Genomic DNA, 15,705 nt, shown 5'->3' on the forward strand with positions numbered 1-15,705 from the left:
TTATCCTATAAGGCATAGGCGTATATTTTTTTTGGGGGGGGATGAAGGGGATATGTCCCCCCCAATATTTAGAAGACGTAGATTTGTCCCCCTTTAAAAAATATGAAAGACAACCCACTCCCCAAAAGAGGTAAAAATAACTGTTCAGGGGGCTCAAAACATGTACGGAAAACAAGAACTGTCTGTACTTTGCTACATCGGGGGGGTTAAAGAACACAAAAGGAAGTGAACACTAAAGATAGATTTATTTAGATTTAAAGTTTAGAGCTTCTGGCTTTAACACGGTCTCATTCTCTAACAGATTTGTTGCTGAGATGAACATGATTCCTGAAAAAAAAAACATCCCGAAACACACATGATGTTTTGAATATGCAGAAAGTTTTGAACAATTCAGGAGAAAAATGATTTCTTTTACAAAAGTAAAGACATATGACCCTAAATTGTTGCAGAAAGGTTCACCAGACTGCAGGAAATTAAATGTCTGATGCTCAAAATTTTGTGGGGGAGGACCCCCAGACCCCGTCTTTAATGTGTGCCCTCCCCCCCAGTGTTGAAACAAGAGCTAGGCCCTGCACATGGTTTACATTCAGAACCTTGTTAAAGGAGTGGATGTGAAATAGTTGATCCATCCCAAAGAAGGGATGTAAAACTGACTTAAAAGTCAGATAATGAAGATTTCTGCTCAGCGAGGTCATGGGTCAGTCTGATTGGGCTTTAAGACTCAGAAATGGAAATCTGTATGGAAGGAAAGAAGGGGTGAAACAAGTATTTGCAGACGTTGGTGCATAGTGGCACCGGGCCTTGGCTGCTGCCGTGTGGTTCATCAAAGCCCACATCCACACAACACCAGCATGAAAACAAGAAGCATAGTTTGAATCATCCTTTTATTCAGGCTTCCACTATTGCACTGTTTGTTTTACTTTTATTTACTTCTGTTCTGTACATATTTGTTTATAGTGTCCAATGTTTGAATTAGGAAATGGATTGTGTTTGTTAGGAACAGTTAGCCGCTTCGCTACGGACAAGTTTCAAGTTTGAATGCCAATACCATACAATTGTACTGATATTTCTCACATATCTCATCTCACTAAGGTTGTGTAGGTTTCATCCGATTTCACACAATAATTGTTTATGTTAGTTCCACTGTGACAAAGGATCGGAGTCCTGCTTTAGCCTTAAGTCCCAATCTAGGTGCCTACAGATGTTTGTGTCACTTTCTTTGTAAATCCTGTCGTCTCTACATCAGTATCTTTTCAAGGCATGGTTTCAGTAAGGTGCTGGAAACTTTCCCTAGAGGTTTGATCCATGCTGAGTCATTAGCATCATTTAGTTCCTGCAGACCTATCAGCTATATGCTACAAATCTCTGCAAACCTCCGAGTGTTCAGCTGTGCATTTAGATGTCCTGTACACCACCTGTACCCCAGCCTACTACATATCATATTCTGCTGACTTGGCTGTGTCCCAGGTGATACCCAATCAGCAGAGACGTGTCTGTACACTCATGGTTGCGCACACAACAGGGTGTTCAGCGCACCCCCATTTCAGTTTAAAAAAACGTGTTGCTTCGTTGTGTCAGGGCTCAACGTGGCACTACTTCCTGTTAGCTTCTCAACTGACCCTTGTTCATCTCACCAATATATAATATAATAATATATATATATATATATATATATATATATATATATATATATATATATATAATAACCCCCCCATTGTCCTCAGGTCATGTTTGACCTGGTTTCAAAGTTTCTATATCAGAAATTTGGGTTTCTTTCTACCTAATTTCCCAAAGATAACATGGATGGTTTCATACAACGCTCTAGTTTAATAGCATTTGAAAAAAACAATTGAAATGGTTTTGAAAAACAGTATCCTGACTATACTTCAACGTACGTTCCTCTGAGTCTAAATAATTCATAATTTCAGCTTTTTAACTCAAAACTTAAACATATAATTTCCTATAAATGAAGTTTGTCGAGCATTAGTTCCAAAAAAAGTGTAAAACTAGTGGTAATGAATTGGTGTTAGTGGTGGGAGAAAAAAAAGAACAGAAAAAAGCTACAAAAACGTCGAAAAAAGCGTCAAAAACATGTCAACTTTAGAAGTGGTAGGACAAGTTGCATGGTGGACAGGAGGACAACACAAGGCTTTACCCAAGACACTAGAGTCCATCATGGCTGTTTCTGACATACTGGAACCACCATCAGAGAATCATCTCTGTTTACTACAACTTGTGTTGTCTCATACTCTGAGTTATTATTTCTCTGGTAGCCATGACAACCTTTGACTCACCAAAGTACCTGCTGGGACCTGGGAACATGATGCCACAGCTACAAATACTTCGTTCCCCTCCAGTTTCTCTTCCAAATGAGTTTTGCTAACCTGGGAGCAGTGGTGTAATGTAACTAAGTACGTTTACTCCAGTACTGTACTTCAGTTCAAATGTTGAGGTACTTGTACTTTACTTGAGTCTTTTCTTTTCATGCCACTTTCTACTTCTACTCCGCTACATTTCAGAGAGAAATATTGTACTTTTTACTCCGCTACATTCATCTGTTCCAGCTTTAGTTACTAGTTACTTTAGTTACTCCGCTACATTCATCTGTTCCAGCTTTAGTTACTAGTTACTTTAGTTACTCCACTACATTCATCTGTTACAGCTTTGGTTACTAGTTACTTTAGTTACTCCACTACATTCATCTGTTACAGCTTTAGTTACTAGTTACTTTAGTTACTCCACTACATTCATCTGTTACAGCTTTAGTTACTAGTTACTTTAGTTACTCCACTACATTCATCTGTTCCAGCTTTAGTTACTAGTTACTTTAGTTACTCCGCTACATTCATCTGTTCCAGCTTTAGTTACTAGTTACTTTAGTTACTCCACTACATTCATCTGTTCCAGCTTTAGTTACTAGTTACTTTAGTTACTCCGCTACATTCATCTGTTCCAGCTTTAGTTACTAGTTACTTTAGTTACTCCACTACATTCATCTGTTCCAGCTTTAGTTACTAGTTACTTTAGTTACTCCACTACATTCATCTGTTACAGCTTTAGTTACTAGTTACTTTACACATTAAGATTTCTGACCACTAAACACATGTAGTTTATAAATCTGATGTTTTATTCTAAAGTAAACTAGCCAACAATATAACGGCTACAAGTCCAGCTGAGATGATCAGACCATTAAACACACAACTGGTTGGTCCTTTACACACACTACTTTTACGTTTTAATACTTAAACTACATTTTCCTGATGAGACTTACACACTTTTACTGAAGTACTATTTTGACAGTGTGGTATTAGTACTTTTACTGCAGTAAAGGATGTGAATAGCCTGGGAGTTTGGTGTCAGTTTGCTGGAAATGAAGAGCTTGTCGGCTCATTGAACACGCTGATTGGCCAGGAATGTGGCGGTTTAAACTTTTCTCTCAAGTACTCTTTTAAAAAATATATATATAATCATGAACTGGAGCAATTATACTGTGTGATAATCAATAAAGTTGTGGGAATGCATTTGTCATACACGTCTGACTCATTTTAATGCAAAAAAAACTCTTCAAAAAGACAACCAACAACAGCATATAATTGTTAACTGGAACTCTATTTATAACGTATATGTCACACGGCAGTTTTTGTGTATAGTTTTGTGCATGTTTCGATCAGCTTTTCGATAACTTTATTAATTCCTGATTTGTCATGTGTTTTGCATGTTAATTTGTTTGCTGTGTTTTAATTATTGATTCAATTTTTGGTTGCATGATTTGTTTTATGTTGCTTTAGGCCTGGCATGCATTTTGGATAGTCACCATGGAAACATGAATTGGTCATGTGACAAGGGCTGGGAAGATTGGCAGAACAGGCAGCCAGGTGACAGTACTCGGCTCTATGGAGATCACAATTTATCAATTTATTATCAGATTGACAGCATTCTAGCCCAATGGATTGGGGGGGGATCATATTTCAGGAGGGGGCCGGTGCCCCCCTTCTGGCCCTGCCCCTCGGTGCCAACGTATTTACTTATTTATTTGAAACACATATACAGCTGGATATTTGTGTGATTTAAACAGCTGCTTATTCAGATTACTTTTCACGAAACTAGACAGAATTGAAGCGTAAAAAAAACATGGATGTGTGGACTGATACATTTAATAAAAGTGAAGCATATCTGTTCCGTGAGCTGGCGAGTCACGGACATCGATAATTCTTCTTAAAACACTAAAGTGTGGAGACTGGCGGAGATGTCATGTGGCGGTGAAAACGTAACGTTTGAGGATCCACCAACAGTTTTTAAGTCCGGTTTAAAAAGGCTGAGTAACACTTTTGCTTTTGAAAGAGTATTTGTACATTTGAATATTTGGATGGAAGAAAATTTGTTTCTTGAAAATGACAAACTACAGAGAGAACATTGGTAATGTTTGTATTTCTTCTCCCTAATTTGCAAAAGAAACCAAACTCCGAACCGTGACCCAAAAAGAGCTTTGTCTTGGCGTCACAGGACAGTGTACAGGACAGTGTCTGACTGTCCCGGAACAGTCCTGTGACTCCATGATTGTCCCATGACTGTTGTGTAGACACACACTACTAACAGGACAGGACAGTTTTTGCTGCCACTGCTTCTCCCTGAAGCTCTGTGGGTTAAAGAACACTCAGAGCCACTGGAGGGCGCTCAAGGACCCCAGTCCCACTCCCACTGACACACCACAACTCAGCCAACAGCACAAAGTATCACAGCAATATTCATCAGCTTAAACGTCACGTTGAAAGTATTATTTTGATACTCATTATTTTTTCAGATTTTCACCGTTTCAATTCTAACTGAAACTGATGAGCCTCAGGTGAAACACAACACACATTTCAAACGCAGCTTAAAAGTATCAACTAGTTTCAGTGAGATAGAAAAGAACAAAGCGCCAGGATGGTCCAGCTCTTCGCTGTGTGTGTGTGTGTGTGTGTGTGTGTGTGTGTGTGTGTGTGTGTGTGTGTGTGTGTGTTTGTGTATGTCTGTCTGTCTGTTTTATTGCTGCAACTTTGTATTGTTGTACATTAGGTGTAAATGTGTTTGTAAAATTGTATATTCTGATGTTTTTTGTTTCTTTATTGTTTGAGCTACCTGCCCAGGGACTAAGGGCAGAAAATAGCACTTGTGCTGCTACCTGGTGCAAAGCATCTCTCCCTGTACAAGGTTAGTGTGTGTTGTGCATTGTCCCTGTTTAAATAACGTCACATTGATGCGGCTGTGAGTCTGTCTGGGGTCTTGTCTTCTTAGTACTTTCTTTGACATTTTTCTCAACCAAAAAGGTTGTATGAATCTACAGATGGAAATATGTAACATTATCTTAAAACCCAGAAGCAATAATGTTCATGAGTGTTTGATTTGATTTGTCCTCTCAGATTTCTGTTGGGAGGAGTTTAGCATTTAGCAGTATCACTGCTAATAAGTTCATCTGAAAAGTCTGTGAGTTAGATTTCTAGTCCATAAAAGCTTCATATATGCACACATTTAATTGAAAGCATGATTTTGGCTGGGTTCACATTACCTTGGCTAATATGAAAAAAAAAAAATAATATATAGGCCTACACTTACAGCTGAAATTATTAGGCGATTAAACAGTAGGTGGTTGACAGTTTGGATCATTTCCAGTTTCTAAAATGTGAGGACTTTTCTGCATTGATTACTTTTACTTTTAATACTTTAAGTAGGCTACATTTCCCTGATAATACATAGATACTTTAACTTAAGTAACATTTTCAATGCAGGACTTTTACTCGTAACAGAGTATTTCTACAGTGTGATATTAGTACTACTTCTGTGATGAATTCAGTGGTCCTGTCCTGTTGCTGGAAATAAACAGAGAGGTGACAGGTGGACATGAACCACAGGTCATTACGGCACAGCACGACAGCTTTGATATACCAGACCTATATGATAAGATTTAACAGAACTATATAGTATATCCAAACAATCCTTAGTGATCAAATTTAATTTTATAATATTTTTTAAAACACTTAGCTGTCTGATATGTCCCTCTGGAAACAGCCAGTTGCCCCCACAATGGGGAGGACCTGTATTTGGACCGGCACGGTTCCGGGGGCGTTGCCCTCTCTACTGGACCCAGTTCAGAACATAGATCCAAGAGCACAGCTTTAGGGAATCTAAATCGGCATATTAGCCAGTCATCATCATGGTCCCTGAAGTCTCTTTCTCTCCTGATTCTTCCATTGGGGGTTAGTCCTCCTGCAGGGCCAGCAGGGCCATCATGCAGCATTACGCACGGGGGTCACTGCAGAATTTATGTTTTCAACAATTTCTGATTGTTAACACCTTACCAAAATCACAGCATCAACTAGTGGTAACCCCCCTCCCCACCCCGAGATACAATTTGAAGACGAAAGAAAGTCTATTAGGCAAACACACTTTTCTTCATGCAGGTTTTGTCACGGACAGTATTAAAGTTAGGACAGATAACGAGGACATTAAGGGTAACGATTGCGCGAGATTGGGCGCCTCCCTAGGGAGGTGTTCCAGGCACGTCCAGCTGGGAGGAGGCCTCGGGGGAGACCCAGGACTAGGTGGAGGGATTATATCTCTAACCTGGCCTGGGAACGCCTCGGGATCCCCCAGTCGGAGCTGGTTAATGTGGCTCGGGAAAGGGAAGTTTGGGGTCCCCTGCTGGAGCTGCTGCCCCCGCGACCTGACCCCGGATAAGCGGATGAAGATGGATGGATGGATTGCGCGAGAGTTTAACGGCTGTATTTTCAGACTTTGACATTTGATGATATATGCACAGTATTAAAGACAGATATTTAGTTATTTACACTGTGTTCTGCCGTTATCTAATGCTAGGGTATTTGATGCTATCCTGTATTCCATGCAGTCGGGCCGTCTCCTCCTCCTGCGCTCCGTAGCGGACAATGTGACGGTGAGACAGCACCGATTAAATATTAAAAACAATTTTTTATTAAAGATTTGAGTTGGATTTTACAAGGTGTTTATGGAACAAGTATCACTCAGTACAAGCGCAAATAACACTGCTGGATTTAATCTTCATGTTAACGTGGATGATATGGAGTGAAGAAATGTGCGTGAGGCATCAATGCGCACGCATGGGTCAGAGTTTGCGTGGAGGACCGCGTATTCTCCCATCAAGTTTGTTTTTTATAAATCACAACCTTTGCGTGGGAAGTGGCGTACGCACATTTTCAGCCCCGTTTTGTGCGTACGCCACGTTTATAAATGAGACCCCTGATCATTATACTTCTCAGAATAAGAAAAGGCTAAATAAATGATTAAGGAGTTGATGCCCTTGCAGTGTGAAGCAACTAATTAGCCAGCGGTCATTAGTGGAAGTGGTCAGTGTGTGACAGTTGTGAGGCGATTGATTGCACCCGACGATTTGGTCGACCGTCCCTGGAGGTTAATCACTGACAGGATGGAGGGGTCAAGCGCTCCGTGGCTCAAGGCGTATACGGGGTCGCTCAATAAACCTTCATCTGGAACTGGCTGAGGGTTTGTCTCAAGAGCCGCTACTCCTCAAATAACCAATAGCTCCTAACTTTATGAAGAGATTAGAAACATGGAAGACCATGGAGGAGGAAGAGGAAGAGAAAATGACTGAGACAAACAATAGAATACACAACATTACACAGACTAAATGACATTATTTCGTATGCTGGTATGCTGCTGAACAGAGTAAAATGAACATTTTTTAATATGTGCCCCCCTCCTCCACACAGTTGCTAGTAGCCAAGGAGGACACGGAGGATTAAAAAAACATGATGGACTCTTCAGAAGAGGTCATTATCTTCACTTTCTGCGTGGGGAAAGTCACCGGACGCCACAATCTTCTGAACATAGTCCTACTGAGAAACCCAGAGAGAGTTGTGTGGAGCTGATAGTCTTAATTAGCTTCGTAACAACTCATTTGGCAACGGCTTGAATGTGACGTTCATTAATATCTAAAAGTTACGCACTAAAGCTTTAACCTAAATCTAAAGTAGAAATGTTCTGATACCGATACCAGTGTGGGAAAAGCCTCTGGTACTGCCTAAAATGCTGGTATCGGTATCAGCGTGTACTGGAGTTTAAGCAGCGATCTGATACCACAGAATTTAGACCTGAAGAAATCCACTTTAAAGTAGTTTATTATGTTCTTTTCCCATTATGACTGACTATCAAACTGGATAATAAAAGAAAGTTCTACCATTCATTGTTTTTGTTTGTTTATGTTTCACAAAAAGTTTAACCTGAGCCAGGCCGACGACAAAGAAAAAAATAGAAATCATATCTCATCCATACAGTGATGGTGGAAGCTGTTAAAACATGATAAAATATATGACATATTGGTATCAGATCGGTACTTAGTATCGGCCGATACGCAAGTTCAGGTATCAGAGTCGGTATCAGGAAGGAAAAAATGCTATTGGAACATCTCTAGATTAAACTAAGAAATATCTCTTTTGTTATTATTTTTTCTGTATTCAGTATGACAGGGTTTGTTAGGTAATAACATTTTGAAAAAAAGAGAGAAAGAGAAGGAACTATGTCTTCATTTATTATCTATGTTGAGACCGTTTGTATCATGTGTTGAGCTGATTTGCATCAGAAGACGAGGCCAGGCCTCCTCTACCAGCCCACCCTTTTTATGTTTCCCTTTCCAAGTGGCTGGTCAATATCACTGATCATTATTGACCTTCACATCTGCTCGGCTTTTTCTCTCCCTTGTCTACATCTTCCTTTCTCCCCGAAGCCGATAAATCCATTCACTCGCAGCCATATGAGGCTGAATGTTTATGGGCTTTCCCTATTGTCTTATTGAGGTGGAATATGGGTACCGTAAACCGAGTATAGAGCTGTAACAACTCAAAATTTTGCTGTACAATTAATTGTCTTAAAATAATTACGATTAACAATAGAATTGTCTTTTTCTGTCAAATCAAAAAAGCATTTATTTATTTATTTATTACTTTTATACTCATATTAAAGTTTTGAATGAATTCCAGGATACATCTTTTGGTTAGCCTGGCTGCCAGCCGAACTTAGCCCCACCCACAACATTCGAGGTCGGGAAGTTCACATTCTGACTAGAATCTGAGTGTGACCACGTCAGGCTATCTTTTGGTTATATCACTGTCATGTGACCCAGATAATGTAATAATACAGGTACACAGTCTATGAAGTAAACCACGCCTCTTTATTACCTGTATAATAAACAACTACCATCAACAGTCATACCTCTTAGGTTAAACAAAGAAACAGCCATAACGTAAAGAAATGGATAATAAGATACAAGCAAAACAAGCATAAATTTTCAATTTTGAGTTTTTGGGCTATTTTTCTTCCATAGCATGTTTTCATTAAGATGATTGGGTAAAAAACATTCAAAATACACATTTAGATGTGTATTTATACCACTGTGTCTATTTGTGCCTGTACATTTCTCCTAAATTCACCAAAAGTTAGCATTAGGTAGTGCTTTGTTTGCATATTTAAACATAAACATTTAAGAAAACTTGTTATACAAAAATATATGTCTTAATGTAGGTAATCAACAGTTTTCATGTTGATAGCTGTTTAAATGTTTGACCCTATTCACCTGTAATGTCTTGCAAAATGTCTTATATTTTATAATCCATTTTCTCCAGAAATTTCCACTTTAGCAGCACTTCCAAACCCCAAACGTTCCAGTTTGACTCCTATCTATATTCTGAAGGTTTGTACCGAGGGATTTGGTCAAATATGATTTAATAGACTTTTTGTTCTTGAAAACGCGGCAGAAATGGATTTTTTATGGATGGTGACACCATATTCTGATTTATGGAGCGATAAAGAGAAATCTAAAATCCCCTCTGTAAAAACCTTTGACTCGAGTATGTCAACAAAATGAAACAAGAGTTTTGAACCCGGCTTTATCCAATGTTCAGGTTTCTGTTCTGTATGCAAATTAGCAATTTTGTAACAAGACAATGCATCATTTGCATATTTAAACATAAGATTTCAGAAAACTTGAAATACACAAAAAAAAAAAGTCTTATTGTCAGTAATCAACTGGGGAAGTGATAACCGTTAGTTAATTTATTTGTTCCTATTCACCTGGGGTGTCTCCTCTTAAACTGATGAGAGGTGACATTATTAGATTCAGAGAGCAGTATGCTATGATGTTAAAAAACAGGGCTGATGGGGGAGGGAGGTCACAACACCTTACATTATACAGTACAAATGTATTCAATTTTATTCATAGTGTCAAATCACAACAGGAGGTCTCTTAGGACACTTTACAGATAGAGTAGGTCTAGACCCCCCTCAGCATTTGGCGAGGAGACAGAAACCTCAGACAGACTCTGACTCTTGGTGGGGGCCCTCTGCTGCTGGCGGTTGGGACACAGAGTCACAATAAAGGTAATAGAACTATGACTAGAAATAATATTACTGTAATAATGCAGTAATCACAGCGGTGGTCCTAGGGCTGGGTATCTTCAAAAATGTTGGATACTGGTACCGATACCGATACTGTGACTTCAATGCTGGTTAATAAACAGTAGCCTACTTTTTTCTTTACCAATTTTATAAGTTAAATTTTAACAAAAAGAAATCACAACATTACACATTACGGCACAAATCTTTTCATTTTGTTCCAGCTCCGACTACGTGAGCGTCTCTGTAGTTTCTCCTGCGTGTCTCTACGACGTGTAACGTTACACAGCCAATCACAGACATTATTAGATCTTGGTAGAAGCATGCTGCATGCTGATTGGCTCGCTGACGCTGATGAGAATTACTCCTTAGGACCAGAGAATAATATTTGGTATTGAATGACTGAATATTGAATGAAAGGCATTTTTCGATACTCGATACAATTCGCCAGTGCCTAAAAAGTATTGAATTTTGGTACCCAGCCCTGGGCGGTCCAGGGACACTAGCCTATATGCTACCGTGATTAAATCAGCCCCTCAGGTAGTGAGTTACTTACACACACACACACACACACACACACACACACACACACACACACACAACGGCATTTACTCTGAATTATAAGAAAGTGTCAGAGGAACAGAGAGCAAAGAGAAAGATGTTCAAACGCCTGACATGCTGCCCCATACAGCCGCTCTGGTGAAGTCTGGTGAGCCTCCACTGGGCGGCGCTGTTCTACAGCACACTGTGTCGGTGGATGGCTGCTGACACTCCACGGCTGCTTCAAACTTACTATGTATAGAAATAAATCAACTTTCAGGAATCAAACCAACAAATTAACCTGAATGTGTAATGCTTTTAGAAAGTGAAAAAACATGCTCTAGAATTTTTTTCAACAAATAAAGAATGGGATTGTCTCAGCAGTGTTTGGTCATAAGTTAATGCAGGCAATAGGCAAGTGCTAGGGGCGCCGGCAGTCCAAATGAGTAAAGAAAAATTAATGAATATACATAAAAACGTTGATAAAAGCGTTGAAAACGTCGGGAAAAGGCGGCGAAAAAGCAGCGAAAATGGCAAAGAAAGCATCAAAAACGCTGAAAGTAGTGACAAAAAAGTCCAAAAATGTCGAGAACTGACAAAAACGTTGAAAAATTATAGGTAACCCATGTCGAACATAGCCTACATGAACTCATCTCAGCACATATGCCAATGACAAAAGTTCATCCCATCGTTACCCGGTAACTGGATAATTCCTCAGTGTAGTGAAACGCCTTGAGGATCTCCGCCTTCTCCGGTGACATGCTGCCACTTGGCCCAGTAAACGTCCTCAGGCCGACCCTCACTGCACTGTGGCAGTTCAATATTCTTACATACTGTATGTCACAATACTCAAAGTCTGGTACAGCATAAACCAAGGACACTTTCTCTAAACCACAGGTGTCAAACTACAGTCCCAACTTAGGTTCACAATAGATTTTGGCTCACCAAACCAAAAAGACTGAACTGTAATTTATGCGACACTCAGAGCAGAATTTGGCAGAGTTGCCGACTTTGAGACTCAGAAATGACCACAGAAGCTGAAAGTTTTCATATTCAGACCTGTGAAGCAGGTTACTGTGTGGTAGCCTGCTTTTAAAAATGTAATCATGTTTTGCTGGATTTGCTAAATTCTATGATGACTAAGGAACCTCTTTGCTGACTTTTTTAGGGCTTTATGTGGACCAAACTGTAAGTGAGAAGGCTATATGAGATGTGCAATAATACAGTCAAAGATATTTGACCCTTCTTTTTATTTATTTATTTTTTAATAAAAACATGTCAATAAACTCTACATTCTCATTTTCTCATAGTGTGGCCCTTAGTGAAATTAAGTTTGACACAAACAAAATAAATGAACTTTCCTGAAAGTTTCCTTTTATTGTAAAGCGCACATATACAGAAACAGTTGACAAATGATAGCATTCCTCAGATAAGTACAATTAAAGGTTAACCCAAAAAAAGGTTCAAACTCAGCCCAGTTTAGACTTTCATTGATGTTATTTTAGTTAACATTATTTCCATACAGAATGGAGAAAAACACATTTATTTTTGCATGAATAATGAAGCTTCTTGTGAGATCTGAGCTGATGTGATTCCTCACTGAGAAGAGGAAGACTGAAGACTTCTGAGACTGAAAGACCAATATTCAGTCATGTGTACTCAAAGAAGAGAGTATAATTAACTAATATAACTAAAAGCATACATCTGCAGGTAAAACTAATGTATGTGAGAGTCTTTCTACATGGTCTTTTACATGACTCCATAAAAACATATACAATGTGCACATTTTAGCCAGCAAGTAACAGATGAACTCATTGAATAAAAAAGGGCAAACTGACAAGAAGCACAGCCCAAATGATATATCCTACGTCACAGTAAGCCTTAATTGTAGGGTCACTGTGGTAAACGCTGGCCAATTGCAGGGTTCACAGAAATGATGTTTACACCGCAGTGCAGACATGGACATGTAGTATAACAGTTCTTCACTTGAAACATTTTTTAAAGTGAAAACATGATTTAAGATAAGTGCTTTGCTTTTGGATATTATATGTTTTCAGAATGGTCATCCCTGGCTCTCAGTTAAAGGACCACAGCAGCATTTTAATCATATTTTTAGGATGGACCTGATGCAGTAAAGGTCTATAGGTGTAATCTCTAGAGATGGTCCAATAGCATTTTTTCCTTCCTGATACCGATTCCGAAACCTGAACTTGCGCCGATACCGAGTACTGATCTAATACCAGCGTATACAGTATATTGTTCGGATGCTCAAGTTAAACTCTTTGTGGAACATGAACACACACAAACAACACCATAGAATTTTCTTTTATTATCCAGTTTGACAGTCAATCATAATGGAAAAAGAACATAAAGAAACTACTTTAAAGTAGATTTTCTTCTGTGCTAAATATCGGATCGGTGCATAAATTCCAGTACTCGCCAATACCGATACCAGCATTTTAGGCGGTATGGGAGGCTTTTCTGAGACTGGTATCGGTAACAGAACATCTCTAGTAATCTCAGTGGCTGTGTGACAGTCCGTGGAGGACAGGTGTCCTTTTTCTCTCCATCTGTAAGCACACATAGGATGTAACATGAGGGGTTGTTGAGTGTTAATAAACACGTTACAATACAGGTGAGGGTCCCCGTTGGTTGAAATTCCAATACAAATTTGTCAACCATCAGCAAAAAAATGTTCCATACTGTTTTATACAGCGGTATCTTAGCTGGCAGTACCTCTGGGTGTAGGAGGGCGCTGTGGTCACTGCTGCAGAGCAATGAGCTTCATGGCAATATTGGAGCTTTACATGATTTTGAGTGCCCTGATTTGTCAGACAGGATTAGTCAGAAATCTGCAGTTCAGTTTCAACTTTCATGATAAATTATTATGTGGATTCAAATGTGCATGTAGCTGCTGAACACACACATCACAGGAATACACAGATGACAATAAACACCAAGCTATTGTAAAACACACAAGAGCAATGAAGTATATAGCCTAGTCTATTTTTTAGGAATATCATATAAATAAACATAAATTAATCAATTGTAATGTTTATTGTTATATGTTAACAAAAAAACAAACAGTTTAAGTTTATCAGGTGACTGTACATAACATCTAATGTGTAACTTAACATTGATGGTGGAAGAAGTATTCAGAGCTTTCACTTAAGTAAAAGTACTAATACTACACTGTAAAGTGCTCTGTTACAGTAAAAGTCCCACATTGAAAATGTTACTTATGTAAGTATCATCAGGAAGATGTAGTTAGTATTAAAAGTAAAGAACTCTCTTCCCATTGTAGAAAGAGTAAAGGACCAACCAGTTGTGTGTTTAATGGTCTGATCATCTCAGCTGGACTTGTAGCCGTTATATTGTTGGCTAGTTTACTTTAGAATAAAACATCAGATTTATAAACTACATGTGTTTTGTGGTCAGAAATCTTAATGTGTAAAGTAACTAGTAACTAAAGCTGGAACAGATGAATGTAGTGGAGTAACTAAAGTAACTAGTAACTAAAGCTGGAACAGATGAATGTAGTGGAGTAACTAAAGTAACTAGTAACTAAAGCTGGAACAGATGAATGTAGTGGAGTAACTAAAGTAACTAGTAACTAAAGCTGGAACAGATGAATGTAGTGGAGTAACTAAAGTAACTAGTAACTAAAGCTGGAACAGATGAATGTAGCGGAGTAACTAAAGTAACTAGTAACTAAAGCTGGAACAGATGAATGTAGCGGAGTAACTAAAGTAACTAGTAACTAAAGCTGGAACAGATGAATGTAGCGGAGTAACTAAAGTAACTAGTAACTAAAGCTGGAACAGATGAATGTAGTGGAGTAACTAAAGTAACTAGTAACTAAAGCTGGAACAGATGAATGTAGTGAGTAACTAAAGTAACTAGTAACTAAAGCTGGAACAGATGAATGTAGTGGAGTAACTAAAGTAACTAGTAACTAAAGCTGGAACAGATGAATGTAGCGGAGTAACTAAAGTAACTAGTAACTAAAGCTGGAACAGATGAATGTAGTGGAGTAACTAAAGTAACTAGTAACTAAAGCTGTAACAGATGAATGTAGTGGAGTAACTAAAGTAACTAGTAACTAAAGCTGTAACAGATGAATGTAGTGGAGTAACTAAAGTAACTAGTAACTAAAGCTGGAACAGATGAATGTAGTGGAGTAACTAAAGTAACTAGTAACTAAAGCTGGAACAGATGAATGTAGTGGAGTAAAAAGTACAATATTTCTCTCTGAAATGTAGCGGAGTAGAAGTAGAAAGTGGCATGAAAAGAAAAGACTCAAGTAAAGTACAAGTACCTCAATATTTCTACTTTAGAACAGTAGCCTACTTGAGTTAATGTAGCCTACTTAGTTACATTTCACCACTGGTTATTGCAATATGAATATACAATACATGATAGGGAAAAATACAACTCAATAGGCAGATGTAGCTGTACCAAAGTAAAAAAAAACATGTTTTATGGCACCTGCATTTCAACAATCCAAAAATGATTAATGCAATTACTTATTACCATGACTTATTTTATTTTAATTGTTTTTACATAACTCAGAGTGAGGTGTCCTCAGCAGAGCAGTGTGTAAGCCTCCATACTGTAGATCTCTCTCAGTATTGACGCGCAGTTAGTAGATGGAGCGGGGGGAGGGGGGAGGCGGGGGTGTGTGTGTGTGTGTGTGTGTGTGTGTGTGGGGGGGGTCTGATCTCTGCCTCCAGAGGTTATTCTCAC

The sequence above is a fragment of the Sander vitreus genome, chromosome 5, assembly GCF_031162955.1.
Source record: "Sander vitreus isolate 19-12246 chromosome 5, sanVit1, whole genome shotgun sequence".
Taxonomy (NCBI): domain Eukaryota; kingdom Metazoa; phylum Chordata; class Actinopteri; order Perciformes; family Percidae; genus Sander; species Sander vitreus.